The sequence below is a fragment of the Carlito syrichta genome, unplaced genomic scaffold (assembly GCF_000164805.1).
Source record: "Carlito syrichta isolate Samal-C Ts95f unplaced genomic scaffold, Tarsius_syrichta-2.0.1 Scaffold288812, whole genome shotgun sequence".
Classification (NCBI taxonomy): domain Eukaryota; kingdom Metazoa; phylum Chordata; class Mammalia; order Primates; family Tarsiidae; genus Carlito; species Carlito syrichta.
In genome coordinates, this window is record NW_007232908.1 from 1 (window position 1) to 6,610 (window position 6,610).

At 39.5% G+C, this 6,610-nt stretch overlaps 1 pseudogene across 1 annotated transcript; it reads left to right on the forward strand.

Annotated features, from left to right (window-relative positions):
• The first annotated feature begins 94 nt into the window (after positions 1–94).
• On the forward strand, positions 95–5,533 carry LOC103255991 (annotated as a pseudogene). The gene is made up of 2 exons (XR_504052.1): positions 95–234; positions 5,014–5,533. The product of XR_504052.1 is annotated as a 40S ribosomal protein S25 pseudogene (transcript).
• The last annotated feature ends 1,077 nt before the right edge of the window (positions 5,534–6,610 follow it).

The following is a 6,610-nucleotide window of genomic DNA, read 5'->3' on the forward strand; positions in this document are numbered from 1 at the left end:
AGCAGGCACAGGAGCCCCGCGCCGGGTGGGCAGGACAGTCTCCGTCGCAGGAGCGGTGGCAGCGATCCCAGCAGATCTTCCCTGAAGCGGTTTGATGTGGATCTCCTCCGGCCGGGTTGTGATGAGCTACCCGTGCCAGAGGCCGCGGCAGGCGCGGCGGCGGCGACGGCGGCGGCGGCGGCGGGAGCGCTGGTGGGGGGAGGGGCTGCGGCAGCAGCGGGAGAGGACGATGCAGTAAAAATGTCCAGTCCTTGCGATGTTCCAGTGATAGCGATGGCCGAGCTCTGTTTGAGGAGTAGGCTGCAATGCTGGGGTCCCCAGCCTCCCGGGGGCGAGAGTCAGAGACCCACTGCAGATCTCCCTTGCAGAGGGCTTCAGATACCGGGTTGCCAGGTCGCCATCTTGCCCCCTCCTTTTGTTCAATTTCAATAATGAAGCAGGGGAGAAAATATAGCTACACTAAATTACCTGCTCCCTGCTCAGATCTGAATATTTAATAGCTCAATCAATGGCAAACCAATTATAAATGTCTGCAAATAAAAATAATTTCTTACTCCTGGTGTGCAAACATATGTATCTTCCTTCTTTGCCAGTTAACACAGATGTTTGAAAAGAGACTTGGGAACTACTTGTCATCCATTGCTGTCCTCACAGCGTACTGAAATCAGGTATCTTTAATTTAGTAAAATATCTTTAATTATTGCAGGAGTTTGGATATAGTGTCATTACGTACAAGGCAGGAGGATCCTGGAAATTAAGATAGTACATAGGGTCAGCTTCATGGGTATGTGACCTGTGCAGTTGACAAGAAGGGCCACAGGCTCACCAAGGCCTTGTGCTGGGTTTAATGGCTTCTGTTTTGCAATTCGTAATTTTGTCTTTGATCTTGTGTTTTGCAGCTGAAATTCAGTGGGACAATGACACATGAGCAGGACCTCAGGAGAGACATACAACATGTGTGGCTGCCACTCCTTGCTACCCCAATTGCATACACCATGTCCCATAAGTACAGAATTCAGGTGGACTCATGATGTGTGGAGTTCAGCAAGACTCAAAGCCAGTTTAAAGGAAGAGCGTTACATCTTCCTTGAGTAAGCAGGGGGCATTGAGAGCCCTCAAAATTAACACTTTGTTCTTAAACCGGAATTTGCTTTGGACATGGAAAGAAAGAGTGCCATTCTAAGAGCCATGACCAACCAGAGAACCCTTACCACATTCTTTCTTACTCCTGGTACGTTCTTCTATTAGCCAACCACTTATAGGGGGGACCCCAAAAACTGGAATTATTTTTTGGAGGGCAGGCTCCTTGTAGTACAGGCTTCCTCCACTCGGAAAGTGTTCTAGGAACCTATCGGCACAGTGTACCAGCTAGCGTTGTTGTGAGAGGCTGAGTTTGGCGTCAGTGAATTTTTTTTAGATACTTTCAGCATTTGTCCATTTCACGATAGGTGGTTTACAAGCACACCTGCCCATATCGTGCAGTTTTTGACCAAAAAACATCATGATCCTCATGTTCCACTCTCCCTATTCATCGGATCTCACCCCAATCAATCTCTCTCTCTCTCTCTCTCTCTATATATTTTTTTGCTTCCCAGGATGAAAAAAGTCCTCAAAGGGAAACATTTTGCTGATGTGGAAGAGATGAAAAAAAAGTGGCAGAAGCATTAAAAGGCATCAGAATGGGCAAGTTCAAAAAGTATTTTGAGCAGTGGAAAAAGCATTTTGACAGTTGTATTGCATCAAACACAGAGTACTTTGAAAGTGATTGAAGTTTAAACAGATAAGAATAATACAATTTTTAAAATAAATATGTTCCGGTTTGGGGGGGAATCCTCCCTCATTTGCTAAAATGGCAGAAACGTAGAGAGGAAACATAGGCAATCCTTGGCCCCTTTTTCTTTCAGTCTTTCCTTGCTTATCAGCAAGCTGAGGGCAGAAATGGGAGTCTAATGTGTTCAACAAGGAAGAAGTGACATAAAAACAATTAAGTCAGTTCTGTGTAGTGTTTCTACTGTTCTGGTAAGAACAAAATACATGTGCATGTACAAGCTATGAAATACGAGCTGTGTAATTTTGGTGATTCTGCATACAAATTAAGTATTCATATTTACATTTAAAAGTGGTATTTCACAACATAAAGGTGAATGGTAAAATTCATGATAATAATTTAAAGTTTTAAGTTTTCTTTACTTAGAGTCACATTAAGCAGCAAATAAAAATGTGACAAGTCAAGAGAATCTGTGAAAGAAAGGAAAAAGCTTCTTGTTTTAATAACTTGTCCCCTGCCTTTTGAACAGAGCTTTACATTTTTATTTTATAGTGGGCCCTGCTAATTATGTAGCCAAGCTCACATGAACAGGGTAACAGAATGGTTAATTCCAAGGGTTTTGAATACACTGACAATTTGATTTGAATCATGTTTTGCTACCTAGTTACGGCCTTTGTTAACTTTGATAAGCCTCAGTTTTTTCATCATTTGTTTATTTCACCAATCTATACTTATTGAACCTACTAGGGATACAAAACAGGACTCTCTACCCTCATAGAGCTTATGTGGTAGAGGGACGACAGAAGAAAAATCAGTAAACAATAAATAAAGGCATAATTATATGTTATGATATGTGCTGTAAAGAAAGACTAGCTTGTTTTGAAAAAGAAAGTTAGAGAAGGTGTTGACATCTTATTTATTTTGAGTAGTGAAATATTTAAACTGAGACAAGACTAGGAGATAACTGGGAAAAGAGTTGGGAAATGAAAGAAATAAAAATACCTGTCTCATAAGGCATCTGTGAAGAATGGGTGATTGTATGACACATATGAAAAACATTAGTGCAGGCCTGGAAATAGTAAATAGTGAATACACAATAATTTTGTTATTGTTGGAAGACTGATATAACATCATTAGTCAATCTGTAAGGTGATTTTTAGTCTTAGCCTCACCATTCATTCATATTTAACAATGTATGTGTAAATATTCTTCTAGAAAGTTCATTATCAACATATCACTCATTTAATGGTATATAACTGACCATCAGTACATAGGATAATTCTATTCTGTTAATTCTCTCTCCTTGTTTAGTCCTTTTTCAAGCAAACATATCAGTTTCTAATGATTTTACTTAGCAGAGCTATAATTTATGGTCTAAGTTTATATGTTGACTGACTTAGCTGTGTTTCACTGTATTGTGGTAGCATGTTTACCTTGGGCACAGTAGCATTTGAATTAAAGAAAGCTCATGAAGGTATTTATTTTGTGTCTTTTATTTTCTTTTACTTGTCACTGATTTTTAACAACCATTATGAACATTTTTTTAAAAGTGTCGTTCTGTTCTTTGAGTTGTCACTTTTGTCTCTCCCTTTCTGACAATCATAAAACTGGTGGCTTTTGTATGCCTCTTTTATCTAAAACAACTTCTTGTATTATCTGACTTAACAGAGTCTCAGTTCTGAGACCAGATGAGCTAGCTTTGCTGAAGCAGAAGCATCTGGGAAAAGTCAGCAAATGTAGAATTCTCTGTGGACAAACTCTGGTAACAAGTGAAGCTGGTCATTGCTGTCACTTCATCTACTTTACCAGTATCCCTCCTACAGCCTTCATTCTTTGATCACCCAGAACTCTCAAGCTGACCTCTCAGGAACAGTGTCCCTCTACCTCAGTCCGGCTTGTCATCTCTCAGCAGAACCCTGGGCGCTTGACCTATCACAATCTCTCATCTACCCTAGCTGGATGCCGGTTGATGGTGAAGTCAATGAAGCTTAAGCTTCAGGGCCCTGTGAGGACGTCTAGCAATGTCTTCACAGTGTCATATACATATTTGTTTAATTCTCCAAAGTAATGTAATCACTGTAGGTTAGTACAACTGTCTCTTTTCACTTCAACTTTCCCTCCTTATTTCCCCTATGGATACAGAGTGTTGGAGTATTCTGGGATCTGACAAAGGGGCAAGTTGGGTATACATTTAGCTTGAGTTTAGGGGGCTACATATAGTCACTTCTATAAATAAATAGTTATTATTGTTATAGATGTCCCAGTGTAGGAATTATTTCCAGAACAACATCTACCACCCTCTGAGCTAGTGTTCCTGAACCTGACATGAAGGCACAAACGCTAGAATCTGTATTGCTACATATATATTCTAAATCACCCTCACAAGTGTGTAGATTCTCAGACTAGCAAGAGAGTAGTCTGTGGATAATTCTTCTAAGCACCAGATGTGTAAACTGGTAAATAGATGATTTAGATCGAATGAATGTTAAATCAAGGAGTTCTCTCTTGACAGTAATAGAATTGATAAAGCAGGGTTTGCTACTTTTAAAAAATGAATTCATAAAGCAGCAGTGATCAGAATTCTAATCTTTTTTTAAGGAAACAAACCTATAATAGTACTTTACACAGTAAATGTACTTGTTTTATGCACTCAATGATCAATTAGACAAAAATAAATTTTGATCATCCATGCTAGAGAAAAGACAGCATTACCTTTGTATTCTCTCTACAGAAAATAGTATATAAATAGTATTATTACACAAAGAGGTGATCACCAAGTATGCAGCTTAAAAAATGTGGAAAAAATTATTATAAATATGTGTTACAAAATTCATAGAAATATTATTTTCTAGATTCTGTGACATTTGTGTTACTTTTCAACTTTCATAAAATGTATAGTTTGCTATGCTTTCTTTTCTCATATTATGTGAATGTTCATTTTTCTATGAAATTCTGGATTTGTAACTGCAATGGTTTGAATGTGCTTTCTCCAAAATGCAGGTGTTGAAACTTAATGAGCAAGAATAGAGGTAAAGCCTTTAAGAAGTAATAAGGCCATAAAAAAATGTGGTTCATATACACAATGGAATATTATGCAACCATAAAGAACAACAAGCATATGGACTTTGCAGCAACTTGGATGGATTTAGAGTTGATCATACTCAGTGATCTATCGCAGAAACAAAGGACAGAGTACCATATGTTCTCACTCATAAGCGGAACTTGAACAATTATAATACTATAAGAAAGGAATCGGCTTCCTTTTTGTCCGACATCTTAGCGAGGCAGCAGTGGTGTCTGCTGCTCTCCGAGCTTCGCAATGCCGCCCAGGATGACAAGAAGAAGAAAGATGCCAGAAAGTCGGCCAAGAAAGACAAAGACCCAGTGAACAAATCTGGGGCAAGGCTAAAAAGAAGAAGTGGTCTAAAGGCAAAGTTCGGGACAAGCTTAATAACCTAGTCTTGTTTGACAAAGCCACGTATGACAAACTCTGCAAGGAAGTTCCCAATTACAAGCTTATAACTCCAGCAGTGGTCTCTGAGAGACTGAAGATTCTTGGTTCTCTGGCCAGGGCAGCCCTTCAGGAGCTCCTTAGTAAAGGTCTTATCAAACTGGTTTCAAAGCACAGAGCTCAAGTAATTTACACTAGAAATACCAAGGGTGGAGATGCCCCAGCTGCTGGTGAAAATGCATGAACAGGTCCAACCAACTGTACATTTGGAAAAATAAAACTTTATTAAGTAAAACAAAAAAAAAAAAAAGAAAGGAATCGGAAGTAATGGGAAACTGTCAGAGAAGGGGGGTGGGATTGGCAGTTGAGGTAAACTTCTAGAGGAGGGAAGGGCATACCTCATCCACAAGGGTATCTGCATAATCATGTTTGTATACCTAACCCTGAATTGTACCCCACATCTATATAATAAAAAAGAAGTAAAAAGTCATGGGGGTTAGTCTCTTGTGAATGAGATTAAGGCCCTTATAAAAAAGTTTTCTTGCAGCATTTGGTAGGCTTGCCCTTCTGTCTTCTGCCATGTGAGGACACAGGGTTCCTTCTCTCCAGAAGAAGCAGCCCTTACTAGACAACAGAACTTACAGGTACCTTGATCTTGAACTTCTCAGCCTCCAGAACTGTAAGAAATAAATTTCTGTTCTTTATTCATTATCTAGTTGTGATACTCTGTTATAGTAGCACAAAACAAATTAAGACAATAACTTTATTTGTTGCTCAAATGAGGTTTCTCAAAATTATATAATCTTCAGTCCCCTCAAGAGCTGTATCCATCCGTAACTCCAATTTTATACATCTTATCATCAGAAAATTAATTTTAAGGTGTAACAAGCATTTTGTGCAGCTCTTTGCAATAGGTGGGGTACTAGGTCCTCCTATGCACCCATCCTGAGACTTCCTACAACACAACCCCAAGAAATGGCCTCAGCCTCTGGTAGTACTCATGTCCTAGTGTTTCTCCCAAGTAAAATAGATGTTAGTCAATTAAAGATCTTCTGTGGGCATAAAAGAAACAGATGTGGTTTCTGGGAGCTGGGGGTGTTAGGGATGGAATGAGAAAAGAAAGGAGAGAGAAAGGAAGAAAGGCACTGACAGAAGGTAACACATCACATAGGGGAGAGGGAGGGAGGGAGGGGGAGAAAGAGAGACAGAGAGAGAGAGAGAGAGAGAGAGAGAGAGAGAAAGCACGCGCTTAATTTATTTTCAATTCCTGGTTCCAGATACTCTCAGTCTTGAGATCCATGAATGGATGTAAACTTATTAACACCAATAGTTCACATCTCTGATTTATTTAATTGAGTTTTAAGTGGCTTTTTATTCCTAGCACCAGAAAA